Raw genomic sequence first — 16,303 nt, 5'->3', positions numbered from 1 at the left:
CCATTCCTCAACCCATCCACCCCAAGGGAGAGGAGAAACAATGTGGCACATAAAAGCACGCGCAACGTTGTGGAGCATACCTTTGGACTGCTAAAAAGCAGGTTCCGTTGCCTCCACAAAAGTGGAGGTGCACGTCAGTACCGCCCCATCATCTGCTGCAAAATATTAGCAACATGTGCAATGCTGCATAACCTTGCCACAAGGAAAGGAACAGCAGTGGAACTAACTGACTCTGAGGACGAGGGCGAGGACAATCCACTGCCAGAGCCCTGCGCAGCTGGTGTGGCAGCAGCACCGGATGGGAGACACAGATAGGCTGAGATAACACACAACTATTTCTGAGTGAGTAAGAAGACAGAGCCAGTTACTGTATTTGCATGATGGTGTTTAATGACCAGTGCACACCACCAAGACACCGTCCCCCACGAGGGTCTCCTCGCCAGACTTTATGAGATCGGTCTGAGGGGGACGGTGTTCAGCTGGTTTCGATCTTTCTTGGCTGGCCGTCGACAAACGGTCTGGGCCTCTTCCAGTTCCGCCGAGATGCCGTCACTGGGTGTCGGAGTCCCACATGGCTCAGTGTTGAGCCCGACTCTCTTTAACATCTTTATGACCCCTCTGGCGGCACTGGCGGTATCTTTCGGGGCCCAGATCGTTTCCTATGCCGATGATACCCAGCTCCTCTTTACCTGCGGGAAAGGAGCAGATTTTGATGGAGAGAGTATCCGGGGTTGCCTTGGGGCTGTTTTTAACTGGTTCCAGCTTAACAGCCTCAAGTGCAACTCGGATAAATCGGAGGTACTCTTCTTTGGCTGCAGATCGGACCCAGATTGGCAGGAATGGTGGCCTGCTAACATGTTTCCCCCTGCAGGCTCTTCCCAGCTAGCCAAGAACCTGGGGATTAAGATTGATAATGGGCTGACGCTGAGATCCCAGATTCTTCGTCTCACCGGTACCTGCTTCGGCCTCCTCCGGATGCTTCGCAAGTTTCTTCCTATGCTCCCGGAGGATCACAGGAAGATAACGGTTCAGGCTATAATCGGCTCGAGAATGGATTATTCGAATATCCTTTATCTCGACCTGCCGAAGTATTTGCTGCAACGACTGCAGGTGGTCCAGAACTCGGCAGCACGGGCCATCTTCGGATTACCCGGCTGAGCTAGAACCTCGGGCCTCCTGCAGACACTCCACTGGCTGCCCATCCGGAAGCGGATAATCTTTAAGGCCTTGACCTTGGCCCATAAAGCTCTACATGCTTCAGGAGCAAAATATCTCCAAAAAAGGCTAGCTTTTTACCATCCTGCAAGGTCCACGTATAGGAGGTCGATCTTTCAGACTGCTGGCTCCGCAGCTTTGGAACACTTTACCAGTGACACTGCGCAGTACTTCCAATCTGTTGGCATTTAGGAAGGGCCTAAAAACTTGGCTTTTTACTCTTTAGATATCAGCTGATTGGTAATTTATGGGTTCTCATTTTTCTGCTTTTTCTTTTCCGTTATGTTGTGGTACAGGTTTGTAATAAAGCGCCGGGACACTCTTTGAGTAGCCGTGCGCTATACAAGACAGATATAACATAACATAACATAACAAGATCTGAAACAGTCTCCAAACACCCATTGGTTACATCACCCATTAATATACAACCATGGCTGGCTCTATTTTTTGCGCCCACGCGCTGCACTGCCACGTTCCTTGGCCCCACTGTCTGCACTGCCAGTATGTTCCTGGGCAGCGCTGTGGCATTTGCTGCGCCTCCTGGTCTTGGTGTGAGAGGGCGTAATGCTACTATGGCTAGTAGCCTCCTCACTGTCCCCCCTCTGCTGTAGTGGCCACCTTCTCAGTTTGTGGCAGTTAAGGTGCAGAGGTCATTGTGTCCATCCCCCTAGCCACATCCCTACTACAGTGTGCCATCTCCTCCCGCATGGCAATAGAGCGCCTGCACATGAGGGAGGTAGCAGTGGACAGGCGGTTCACCGCCTTGCTGTATGCATCAAGTCTCTGCCTCTCCCTGTGCCTAGACAGGCATTCCTCCTCAAATATGGTGCAGAGCTGCCTCACAGCCAATGCCACATCAATCATGCCCTCAGACATGGTGTTATTGATCACCCTGATACCTTTTCGATGAGATGCATGTGCGCATTCATATGTGACATCCACCGCTGCACTGACCGCATTGCTCTCCATTGCAGGCGCTGAACCTTCAACATGTTGTCTTCCAGCCCAGCGAACACACTGCCACCTTGGCCCAGGATTCGAGGACTGGCTGCCCTTGCCCTGCAGCGTCTTGAGGATGTGTGGGCACGCTCTGATGGGGACTCGCATCTTTAACTGTTGGCATCCTCAGCCACTGTGGACTGTTGGCCCCCTGAGCTCTCTTCTTCCGACACCTCCATCTGCTGGAGGATGGCCACGGCATGCCTCCAGCCTGACTGTGGTGGTGGTGTTGATTGCAGCAGTGGTGATGGTGTTGTTGGGGATGGCGGCATTGTCTGGAGCTGTGGTGATGGTGGGGATGGAGATGTTGGTGGTGCTAGTGGTGGTGGGGTGTGTGCCCTGCAGGCGACTGCTCCTCCTCCTGTTGTCTCCCCTCTGGCCTGGGTGCCTTCCCTCTGCTCCCCTCTGCTGCACTGAGAGATGTATCGCCTGTAAAGACATAATGAAGATATACTCACTTATCTGTCAGCATTTGCATTGCAATAAACATTATGCCTGCCAATCACACTGACTGTCCTCTGCTTGCTAATTGCTGTACCATCCCTTTGGGTTTGCTAGACTGACTGTACTGAACATGTGTTACTTGTCACTACATCTCCCCTAATGCATTGCAGGTTATGAGTGAAACATGGACTGGAGTGGGAGTACCTATGTCTCTCTGGGGATTGGGGTTGGGGAGGGGAGTGTACAGCATGTTGTGCATGAAGCTTACCTTGTTTGCTGGCAGCTCTGGCAGAGCTGTCTGCCTTCACCGATCCCACTCACACTCTCCGGCTGGAGGGTGGACTCCACCATGAGCTCCAGGGCTGTTGGTGCAGGTGCTCTGCTCCTCCCTCCACCAGTTTTAGTAGCCTGCCTCTGCCTCTCCGCCAGCCTCGCCTTCGCATTCTACCTCAGGTCATACCACCTTTTCTTTAGGTCCTCAATGGAGCACTGGGTGACCCCAATGGCATTTATCTTGCTCTGAATCGCAAGCCATATCTGTCTCTTCTGCGATTCTGGCACATGGAGGGTCTGCTTGCCAAACAGCTTCTCATGGTCCTTGGTGACTTCTTCTATGAGGACCTCTATCTCCTTTTCACTAAACTTCTGTTGTCGTTTTCTTTCACCTCTATCCTTCTCTCTTTCCTGGTTTGCCATTTTGCTATTTTTTTTTATTGGCAAATAAAGGCTGTGTTGCTCCTGGCTCCTCTGCTCAGCTACCTGCCTCACAGTCAGCTCCAGGTTCATTGCAACTGCCTGGGTCTGGCCACTTCCTGTTTGGGAGGTAATTGGGATCCACAGGATTGGCTGATTCAACAAATTCCGAATTTTTAAATTACCGAATTGGTAATTACTGATTCGGTATAGGATTCGGTATTTACGAATCGGTATTGGGGTTTCAGTATTTTTTACCGAAACCTTCGGATTCGCTATTTTTTACTGAATATTACCGATTCGATGATTTTTACTGAATCTTTACGTACATCGGACATACCGATTCCTTAATATCGAATCGGTTAAATTCGGTATTAAGGAATCGGTATTTCACGTTTACCTACATCTAGCCCTATATGCTCAGTTAATGTGAGAGGGCTGAACAATAGAGTTAAACAATCAAGGGTGGCTGAGTTCATGAAGAACACTGCCCCTGACATCGTATTCATGGAGGAGACCCACATCCCATGGGACAAAAATGTAGCTTTTAGTGATCAGGAGATATCTTTTGTTAACTTGCTCCTCCCAGAGCTCTAATATTCAAGGAGTGGCTATTTTAGCCAAACCACACATAGGGCTTACAAGGCGCACACATGCGGACAGCAATGGTAGGTGGGCACTAGTCAAACTTGAGTTAGGTCTAACAGTTTGTACCATATATGGTTCAAATCAGGATGATCCAAGGATACTGGAGGACCTTGAGGTGGAGTTAGCATCTTCGCCGCACCTGCAGGTTGTCTGCGGAGATCTGAACATACATCAAGCAGTCGAGACCTCATTAACCTTGAGATTTTAGGGGAAAAAATCTTGAGTATATAACACCTTGTCCTCTCTTCATTGCCCAGTAGATATATGGAATATCAAGCATTCGAACGACCCAGGCTATACCCACTGTTCATGGCCTCACAAGAAATATGTCTAACTTGAATATTTCTTAACATCAGGGTGCCTGCTAAATAAAGCAGAGATCAGGAAGCTCCCAAGGATAATATCAGGTCACAGCCGATGGATTTTAGAGGTATTGCTTCAAGCGAAAACAAACCGATGATACAAGTGGACCTTTGTCAGGAAGCTATTAGTTAATTCAATCTTTATCAAACATATAAAGAACTGGACACAGGGGTACTTTGATCTCAATAGGTTTAGTGCACCATGGGCTATAGTCTGGGACACCTTCAAAGCTGGCTTGAGGAGCGAGATCATTAGCTTTGTTGTCCATGTCAAAAGGCAGTGCCAAGTCGGAAAGGAGAAGCTGCTGAGGAAATTAGTTGAGGCAGAACAAGAGCATGTGGCAAGGATTGTACAGGGGCTAGGAGTGGTGCAATCACAGCTTAAAATTATCGCTTTACAGGCAGTCATAAATAGTTGCTACACTCATAGGGTTACTGAAGAATTATAGACACATAAGAATGAGATGTACGAGTATGGAGAATCAGTAGGAAAAAGTCTTGTGTTGCGCACAAGTCAGAAAACAACAAGGAGCAGGAAAGCTGAAATTAAAAAGGATGGATTAATCTACTCAGAGGTCAATGACATACTCCATGTGTTCCAAGAATTCTATCAGGTATTATACAAAAAGGGAGTTGCGCACACCTAGAAGTCTCTCAAGTAGTGTCAGTGTCTGATTTTGGGGCCACTCTCGATCACTCTGCTAGGAATGAGCCAGAAGCGGACATCACACTCGAAGAGGTCTTAAATGCTTTTCACCAGTTACCCTCAAGGAAAGCCGATGACTCAGACAAAATACCCCTTGAGTTTTTATAAAATTCTACAGTCAGAGCTAACTCCTTTCTTACCAGATCTGTTTTTGGGGGTACAGCACAATGGGCTCCCACCGGAGTCTTGGAAAGTTACTACCATATTTATTATTCCTAAGAAGGAAAACCTCCGGACAATCCATCCTCTTATCGGCCAATTTCTATAATAAATACCGATACCAAGTTATGTTCTAAAATATTGGCCAGACGGCTGGTAAGGGTCATAGCCCACCTGGTGTCACCTAGGCAGCATGGCTTTATACCCTACAGAGGAACAACTGATCACATAAGTCGGGCCATAGCGTTATTTGATATTACAGTTGAGACGGAGGCAAATGGCTATGGCCCTCCTCAATGCTTTTGATTGGGTTGCCCGGAGCTTTCTATGGGGAATATTAGAGTTAAAGGGTTTTGACCCTCAAATGATCACCGCTATTAAGGCCATGTACCTTGATCCGTATGCTCGACTTCAGATAATGGGCGAAGAATCGGAAAGTATAAAGGTGTCCCGAGAAACCAGGCAGGGTTGTCCATTCTCTCCCATCCTGTTTGCCGTTTATATAAATTCCCTGATTGAGAGGATTCTAAATAATCAGGAGATAAAGCTGGTGATCTGTTAAGGGTTTGAGACCAAGGTGCTTGCATATGCAGACAATATCCCCATTATCACCACCAAGCCTGAAGGGGTCAATCAGGGAAATTGAAGTCATTGCTGGAGAGTATGGGCAAGCTTTTGGCTACGCACTGAACAAGGGGAAAACACAAATTGTTTTTACAGGTAACCTTATTTTCCATGATCCACGACTTGTGGATATAGCCACATTTCTGTGCGTTGGCCTCAGCACCAAAATAGACATTATAGGTAAGATCAATTGTAACCCTCTGGTCAGAAAAATCCCTACTGACTTAAGACACATGAACAGGCTCCATTTATCATTTATCGGCAGGGGCAATGTACTTAAGATGGTAATGCGCCCGAAGATTTTATACTTATTTAGGTCACTACCGGTAGCTATAGATGAATCAATATTGAAAACTCTGAATTCTACTTTTATAAATTTCATTTGGCAGTATGGGAAGGTAGGGCACTCTATAAAAGTTCTCTCTATTCCCCAGGGACCGGGTGGATGCTTAGTCCCCCACATCACACTGTACTATTGGGTGCCTCTTCTACAGCAGATGTGCATATTATTTTTCATGAATAATGAAGACAGGACAGCTCTGGAAAGTCTTAACGTTCTTCCCACTATTTACAAGCTTGTTTTAGGGAAAAAGGCAGACTGATTGCTTTTGAAACAACTGCTGCCGAGTTACTTTGATAAAGTCCGATTTAAGATTATGCTAAAAGTATGAAGATTCAGAAAATGTGTAGGTATACAGCTTTATGACATTCTTTCCTTTTTCCACTGTTATTTTATGACGCAATGGGAAGGAAGTGGGAGCAGCACAGAATTACAGAAGTACGGGACCTTTAAGGCTTAAACCCAGTCTGCCCCTTCACACTGCTGCAGCACAAGTTTGGTACCCCGGACAGTTTAGATTTTTTAATATCTGCAAATTAGAGACTTTTTTTTAAATTGCCAGGGATTTATCCCTCGACAAAATTATTCGCTTTTGGACAATTGCTTGTGTTGGTTGCAAAAAAAGAAATATCTACAGTATTTTCCGCGATAAACTTCCAGACGACCTTGAAAAAAACGAAAAACAGATTGGGCCAGGAAGCTAGATGACCCTGAGGCTGACTCAGATAAAGCAATTGCACTAGCTGCTAAGATCTGAAGGCACAGCACTATAAAGCTGTATTTAACGTGTATTTTACCCCAGCTAAGTTGTTTAGGTGGGCCAAAAGAACAGATGATAAGTGCCCCAGGAGCGGGTAAGGCCTGGCCACACTGATCCATGTGTTTTATGATTGCGTTAGATTATCCCCCCTGAAGAATAGGTTGGATATGTTCTTGGAAGGTCTGTTTGGGCGAAGGGTTAGCCGTAGCCCTTCTATGATGGTTCTTGGCTTTAATAGCAGGAGCAGCATGGATGCTACCCAGGTCTCACTTTGTTTTTGTATCCGTCGCTGTTGATAGGTTGCTAAAAGCTGCCAGAAGAAGGACTCGGAGCCCCCTCGTTCCAGATCTGGCTAGCCCGACTTGCAGGGCACATTTAATCAAAAGATTGCACTTTATGATTGTAAGGGCAGACAGGCTAGGAAGTTGAGGGAGAAAATCTGGTCTCCTAACTTTTTTTGGAAGTACAACAGAGGCTGCACAACTAACCAACTTGCTGGCTGGATATAGGTGTTTTATCTGTTTTGCTGACCCAATAACATATGCCTAGGATATTAAAAGGTTTCGGATTGACCGCTTCTAACGTCTAGATCCTACCTCATAGTAACCGAGCTCCAACGGGGGTGATTGATCCAGCCACTCCCATGAATTTACTGCTAATTAGTGTAAATATGGATGAAATGTATTGGTTAATGTCTTTTCTTTCTCTAAGTTATGTGTAATTTCTTATTTATTCATGGTATTTATTCATGACTGTTTTTTTTAAAAAAGGTTAGTGTTCAGACTTCCATCTGTGATAATACAGTATTTTTCTGCCGCACTTCCACTCTTTGAATGTGATTCAATTTTTACTGAGTGGGTGGGGCCGCGTCGTACACAGCACTACGGAGGTAGTGCTCGCAACGGCCGTTGGGCGACGGGTGCATGGAAGGGGTTAATAGAAAACTACACCAAGGCTTTAGGAATAACAAGATTATTTGATCCATTGGCTCACAGGGTGTGGGGAACGCTTGAATGGGTTCAAGGGTCATGAGGACACTGGAAAAACACTTGTCATTAAGAATGCTGGGGTGTGCATCAGTCATAAATATCGTAGCGGGCCGTAAAGCGCCATAGAGGTAAAGCAACATGGCCCCTGTGTGCTAAGTCCAAAACACAGAGGGTACATGACATGGAAGAAGACACCTGCATTAGCTCCAACAAGGACAAGTTCAGATTAAGCTGGACTTTACTGGGATTGATCAGGTGCATTGTGTGAACTGTAGTCCCAAATCCCAAGAGGCAAATCAGAGGTTCTGGGCCCTTGGCTGGCGTTGTGGACCTTTAACGGAACTTCTGAAAATATTGAACATTTTTGAAAACTTTTGGTAAGAAGCTCCATAAGAAGACCGACCTCAATGACGAGAGTCAAGCCGCAGATGTGAAACCGCGGCACAGCCTGACCATGCAGGTTTGCCAGGATGAAAGCTCCAAATCTCTTCCACATTGACAAGAAAGACAAAGACCTCCAGGACTCACGAGGGATCGCACTGGAGCAGGCCGCTGTTGTTGAACTAAAATTGCATCTCCGTAGCCAATCTCTTGACGTTGAGAAAAAAAAAGCTAAAAAAAAGTGGCTAAGTAAAAAGGAAAACAGTTGATTGGGCCCTATAGCAAAGCGTAGCTGACCCGTGCTCCTTTATGGTCAGCTTGAAACTTTGATTTTGCTCCGGTCCACTGTGACCAGATATCCATTTTGGCACTGTTTCAGAGCTATTTTTTATTCATTTTTCAACGTATTTATTTTGATTTTCACAAACGTTATAAGTCTCGTAGCCAGTGGTTCCTTGCTCATACATTGCCTTGTTTATAAAAAAGAAAAACAAACAATGAATTCTCCCACCCTCCTACCACCCCTCCCCGGACTCAGTCTCGCATTTTTATACATGCCCAGCGGTCGACAGCACAAAATAAAACATGTATACACAATGTCATATTTACGAATGTCTGACAAAATATCGAAATCAAAAATATCGAAATACAAAAATATCGGAACAAAAATATCGAAGTCAAAAATATAGGAATCCTATCCCTAACAAGGTAAGTACAAAAATATCGAAAAAATAATATCGTAGTACAAAAATATCGAAATTAAAAATATCGTTTTTTTAAATGTATTAATAATAATGTACAAATAATTATAAAATACATATAATGTTACAAATATTAAATAAAAATATTAAAACATAATTAAAAAATTAAAACTAATACATATACATTTAAAATAAATTACAAACTTAATAATTTAATGTAATTTTATATTTTTTAATTTCATTTAATTGATTTAATTTAAATTTATTTTATTTTTACCCTGTACGACTGTACCCCAAAACCCCAAAACTGACCCTGAACCCTAAAAATACCCCTTTACCCAAAAACCCAAAACTGACCCTGAACCCTAAAAATACCCCTTCACCCATGAACTGAAAACTGACCCTGAACCCTAAAAATACCCCTTTACCCAAAAACTGAAAACTGACCCTGAACCCTAAAAATACCCCTTTACCCATGAACTGAAAACTGACCCATAACCCTAAAAATACCCCTTTACCCAAAAACTGAAAACTGACCCTGAACCCTAAAAATACCCCTTTACCCAAAAACTGAAAACTGACCCTAAACCCTAAAAATACACCTTTACCCAAAAACTGAAAACTGACCCTGACCCCTAAAAATACCCCTTTACCCATGAACTGAAAACTGACCCAGAACCCTAAAAATACCCCTTTACCCAAAAACTGAAAACTGACCCTGAACCCTAAAAATACCCCTTTACCCAAAAACTGAAAACTGACCCTGAACCCTAAAAATACCCCTTTACCCATGAACTGAAAACTGACCCTGAACCCTAAAAATACCCCTGTACCCATGAACTGAAAACTGACCCTGAACCCTAAAAATACCCCTGTACCCAAAATTAATTAATATTATTTAATTACCAATTAATTATTAATTAACAATAACAATAAAGTAAATATATTAGCACATTTGCTGTAATTAATTTAATTTAATAATTAATATTATTTTGCACAATTAATTAATTAAGAATAACAATAAATTATATATAAAAACATGACTATAATTAATGTAATTAAATCATTAATAATAATTAATTACCAACTAATTAATAATTATAAATATGTAAAAAATTATAATAATTAATTAACTAATGAATAGAAATTAATTACCAATTAATTATTAATTAAAATATGTACAAACATATATCAATTAATTAATTATTATTAAATTACTTCCCACCCTATTCCCCTATAAACCCATAACCCGCTACAGAACATATTTATCTATTAATAAATTAATTAAAAATAATTAAAAATTAATTCTCAATTAATTAATTAATAATTCCTACTAATTAATAATTAATTTAACATAATTAAATTACTTCCCACCCTATTCCCCTATAAACCCACAACCCGCTACAGTAGTAAAAGACAATATTTAATAAAATAACATTAAAAATAAATAATAAAACATAATAAATACAATATAATATACACTAAATTTATTTAAAAATTGATATTAGTAACATCAAAGTTATTAATTTCGATATTATTAACATCGATATTTACAACTTCGATATTACTGATATCATGCCAATATCGATATTTAGACTGTCGATATTACTTACCTTCGATATTTTTGTATATCGATATTTAAACTTCGATATTTTTTTGCATATCGATATTTAAAAATCGATATTTTGTCTGTGTACCCATATTTACAGTCTTCATCTTGGACATTATACACAGAGTTTATACTATACCAGTATCTACTCCCCATAGAGTTTTGAACAAGCCTATGTCATGTCTAAGTGTCCCATTTCTATGCCTGTAGCTCTATAGCTATATAGTCTTCCAACATTGCTCTCCATTCAAATTAAATGGGTATCTTGGGCAACCCTCGCTGCTCCTCAAGCTGAAGTTCGGCTCCCTTCGCTCTGCCCCATCTGACCATCTCGTTATACCAGTCTAAGACTGAGGGCAATCTGGCGGCCTTCCACTTCAGAGTTATGTTCATTTTAGCTAATAACAATAATAAGTAGTGTCTCCCACTCTCTATTCGTGATTGCACGGTCAATATCCACATCCCAATTGTCACTGGTTGTCTGAAGTGATACTAAAGTGTGTGTACGAATACCCCGGCATAACCATTTTGTTAGGTGCCTACCATTGCCCAACAAATATTGCATGTGTGTCAGTGTGTGTGTTGACGGCTCCTCCCCCTCTGGGGCCCATATCTTACGAACATAACAAGGGATGCATGCATGGAGCAGGAATAATCTAGTCGGCCCTCCCGTTTCTCTCACAAATGTATCATGATTCATAAGGGTTCTGCTAGTAAAGAACACGCACGATGTAGTCTCCCCGACTCCACCCATGCAGCTATATGCCTAAGAGTTATCGTCCCCGACGACAGAGGGAGCCCCATTAAGGGTATGTTGGGAGCGTAAGGCACTGGTGTCTTTGTGTAATGTGTTGCCTTCTTCCAATATAACAAAGCAGTCCACAAGAGTGGCGGTGCCGTCTGTAAAATTCTGCTGCCTGGTAGCAGCAGAACGTGTAGGTCACCTTGCGCCCATTCTTGGTGTGTCATAGTGATTTCTTGCAAGTTGCGGCCTGCAATCCAGTACACTAAACATTGCAGTTGGCCTGCATAACAATAAGCTTGCAGGTCTGAAATTCCCAGTCCCCCTTGTTTCGTAGCCAGCTGTAAATTAGGAAGGCCTATACATCTAAGTCCCAACCCCCAGATTAATTCAATAAGAAGAGTGCCTAATAGCTTCAACATCTGTAGTGGAATAATGATAGGCAAATTGATGAAATAACATAATAGCCTAGAGAGCATCACCATTTTGGCAATGGCTGTGTGCCCAGTACCGATATAGGTAAAGAAGTCCAAAACCTCATTTGTTTCCTAAGTGTAGTAATAGCTTAAGTCAGATTCCCTTCTAATATATCTTCCACATCTCAATATATCTGGATGCCCAAATATCTAAAGGTAACAGTCGCAGTATCAAACGTCCAGCATTCCAAGCGAATTGGTTCGTCCCTTGTGGAAAAGTACATTTTGCCATGTTCTGTGTCCCTACGTGTCATCCATCATATGTTATGTGTGCATGATTAAATATGCATGTGCATTCCCCATGTTCGATTCAAGACGCACTTATAGTTGTGTCCACCTCTAGTATGCCAGTTTCCAGTCCTCGTGAATAATACGAATATCAGGCCTATGTAAAGCTACGTTGCCACGTTTCTCAGTGTGCACGTTATTCTATTATAAAGTCCCCGTTTCTAGGCCTCAAAAGGGCCTGGACACCAGATTCAGCTCCTGTCTCCTGAAGCCTCGCTGAGGAGCGATACAGCCCCCACCTGTATCCTCGACCCTTCACTTACTTTCTGCCTTGCAGTGCCCGGTCCAGCCTGGCTCTGCCTCTGAGTCTGCCAAAAGTATGTTATGAGTCCAGTTATCAGTTCAGTCCTCCTTCTCTGCATTCCTAAGCTACTGAACTGCATCAATAGTTTCCGTCATTGTCTAGCCTTCACGTCTCCACGTTAGAGAAATACTGTATTTAATGGTCATTTAATATTCTTCATCACGCACTACATGTAGAATAATGCATGCTCCAGTCTTAGAGTCTGTTAGCCTTTCCCCTCTTGACTTCTAGTTCATATCAACATGTTCCCTAAACATCAGATACTAGATAGGGTTTAGGTACATGTCGCTCCGACCCTCCAGACTTCAGTCTCTGCTCCTAGCACAGAGTTCATAGCCCCCAGCTTCTCCTAGTGATACGTCATTGCCAGTTTGCGCGCACCATCAGGTTAGAGGTCCCGGCTCCTCAGGTAGCCCCCTCCATGGTTTCCGCCCCATTCATGACATATTCTGTTACGTTTGCATCACATGTCTATGTATACGCCCTGTTACACCTTCTTCTCACCCTTATCTTTCGCGACTGCTACGCGTCACACCTACTGCTCCACCCACTGCTACGCCCACTGCAATGTAATGCTATGTGTTTGCGTTATGTATATATGCTCATGTATTGTTATTAAAAGTTAGAGCTAGCCATTTCCAGATCCTGTCCCCGGCAGCTGCCGGGCCCCGCCATTCTGTTCCCATGCAGGTTGTCCTGATCCTGTCCTTTATGCTGTAATAAAACCTGCAAAACTCCCACTACCTCGAATCTTGACTCTTATTTTATTGAGCTATCTGTTATTCATTCATGCACTCAAAAATAGGGTATTATTTATTTATTTACCACATAATGGCGCCCGAATAGGGACTTGCCCTTTCCCCACGCGTCGGTGAAGCCACGCCGACCCCCTGACCCTCTGCAGTCGTGACGGAACTCTTCTGCGCAGTGGCAGATATTTCTGCTCAAGTATCCCTCAGGCCCACGGAGGAGACGGAGGAGGCGGTCCAGCATCCAGACGAGACGGTGGAGGAACGCGGCGAGTCCCGACCAGAGCCCAAGCCAAGAGTCCAAGGTCCGAGGTATCCGGAGGTCCACCCGTAACTGAAGTCCGAAGTCCGAAGTTCGTCGTCCGTCGTCGTAGCAGTCCAGTCCAGTTTGAGGCCTTCCGTTCTTGCTGCCCGGTGAGTACCGTTACTGGGGTGGTATCTAGACAGGGTCAATTTAATTGACTCTGGTCTGTGGGTTGGTGGTACACAGTCCCACAAACGAAGTGTCCACTTCGGTGGATGCGGGTCCTGACGTGTCTCTTTATGAGACCGGTAAGTTTCGTACTGTTTCAGCAGTGCATCTAGTTTCTGTTCTAGTCAGTTTCTGTTCTCGAGAAAATTTATGTGTTCTGTTCTCAGTATTTCCAGGTAGTATTCTGTTCGAACTGTTATTTTTAAATGTTTTTCATGTATTTCAATGTCATGGTATGAATGGGGAATAAGTATCGTGTTCATTGTGTATTGTATTGTGTCTAGATTACAGTTCAGTCATGCCCATATTTTCCAAGTTACGTCAGTTGAAAACTAGAAAGGGTCTGCTGGAAGCAGCAGTTCCCGTCCCGCCCAGGGACAGTCCAGGTCACTTTATGTATCAGAAACATGGCATAAGTGCCATATTGTATCTAGACTTATGGGTGGAGTATACCAAACAGTTAGAAGAAAAGTATAGATGGCCCGTATCGGGTACATGGGATGCCGAATGCATCATGCGAGTAGAAGAAGCATTATGGAAAAAGAAAGCCAGACAGTCACAGAAAGATGCCATCGAGTTATGGCGTAAAGAAGCTCATAAAAGAACTGAAAAAGAAATCAGAAAGTCAGAATTCAGTAGAGAATCCTTAGAGCGAGCCCAAGAAAAAGAATTAATCGAGATAGGTGAACAAGTCAAAGCCGAACAGTCAGACAGACAGAGGCATGCCCTTATTAAGGGTATGTATCCTCTTCTTGCCGAGGGCTTGCCAAAAGCGACCCCGGAGGCATCCAGTAATTTCCCGCCACCATTAGTTCCGACCAAGCTGCGTCACAAACCGACCGCAGCTGATATTTTTATTTCGTCCTATCTGGACGACACAGTCCCTGAATATGCAAATCCTGTTCGCGCTCCGCCAGTCCCTGTAAATCAGGCACATCCTGCTCCTCCAGACACCGGGGCACCCCATGCAGTACCTGCTACGGTACCCCCGGTCCAGCCAGCATTTCAATTTCCCGCTCCGCCACGAAGAATATCAGTCGACGATTCTAGTCTAGGGGCCGCAGGAGGAGGTCCTCCTCAAACCCCGCCGCCACGCAAGCGTTTATCAGCACTCGAATTACATGCTCAAGCATCACAGCGTACTCCCAAGAGTAATAAGTCTGTTGCAGAAATCAGGCAAGCCCTTGGCGAATGTGCCTATGACCCAGTCCCAGGCGAGAATAATATGGTTTTATATTCAGTACGCGTAAGGAGGGTGACCGAGTATCTAGTCACCCTACCAAACATGAAAGAAGATCTAGACAGAATATATCGTTTCATCCGTACAGGGGATGATCCAGAAAGTATTAGTGATGCCATGTCTCAAAGGAAAGCTGAGATCCAGCGTATGATATTAAAGTTTTTAATTAACTGTCTAATAAGAGAACAAGATTACCCGTCTAAAGATCAGGCCGAAATGAAAATTCTAACAAAGTGGAGTGATAATATAGCCGAGGGTAAGCACAATACCATTAGTGCCATGGAGAGTATGTACAAGAAAATACGTAGAGAAATAATAAAGATACATGAACAACGTAAAGCAGCACAAGTAAGCGAGAAAGAAAGTAACTCTGATCCTGAAGAGGAAGACGACGAGAATACCGCCAGAATAGCGTATGTAGGAAAATCTAGATTTCCAGATCGCCATTTACGCCTAGAACACAAGTCAATTTTCCATCATTCAGCACCAGAACAAGGTTCCCTAGAACAAGTATTTCAAGTTACCGATCACATACTACAATCACGAATCGGTTACAGTGAGTTAAGTACCATGCATGAACAAGAACTAGCCCGATCAGCAGTCCGATGGATTACTGATTCTACCACTTTTCCAGACGAAATAGTGGCACAAATGTTTCTGAAATTGCCCCCAGCCGAGCAGCGACTGGTGGGTATGTATATGATCCAGCACCTCATTACTTTGTATGAGGGTCAGCACTCTGATCCAGGTCCGTTACACGATATCCTGAACGAGTTACTCCAGTATAGATGGAGAGGTCTAGGTACCGATTTAATTAGTGTCATTCTAGAACAGCGCCACAAATATAGAACGTTTCTGAACCCGCATTTTGTTCATGTCTCACCCCCAGAAAGTAAACCCTTTTACATAGAAAGACAGAACCCGTTACGAGAAGTGCATCCAGTTAAGACAGAGGATGGTGAAATGCAACGAGTGTTTGTTTACACCCCGATTACAAAGATGGAACTCCTCGAGATGAAGAAATTAATTCCCTGTCATGACAAAGATCCAGCAGGGTTCCATAGAGAACTAAAAGACATGCTCCGTATGGGAGAATACACTTACCCAGATATCATTAAAATGTTAAAGGTCCTGTTGCCTGCAGGGGTGTATGAAAAGCTAAAGGAAAAAGAATGGGAGGTGGGAGAGAAAAAGATCGATTGGGCAGTTCTAGAAGCTGAAGACAAGGCACGAGTACCAGGTACTGGTCTAGGAGAGAAATGTAAAGAATTACCAGAATTATTGATTCAAGTTTTACCCAGATTATTGACAACTAGAAAAGAAGACTGGGATGCAATCTCAGCCTGTAAGCAGAAACAAGATGAGGATATTAGTGATTTTTATTCTAGATTCGAAAAATGTT

Source organism: Lissotriton helveticus, chromosome 3_2 (assembly GCF_964261635.1).
Source record: "Lissotriton helveticus chromosome 3_2, aLisHel1.1, whole genome shotgun sequence".
Taxonomy (NCBI): Eukaryota; Metazoa; Chordata; class Amphibia; order Caudata; family Salamandridae; genus Lissotriton; species Lissotriton helveticus.
The sequence above is the reverse complement of the archived record's forward strand: the minus strand, read 5'-3'. Positions refer to the sequence as shown.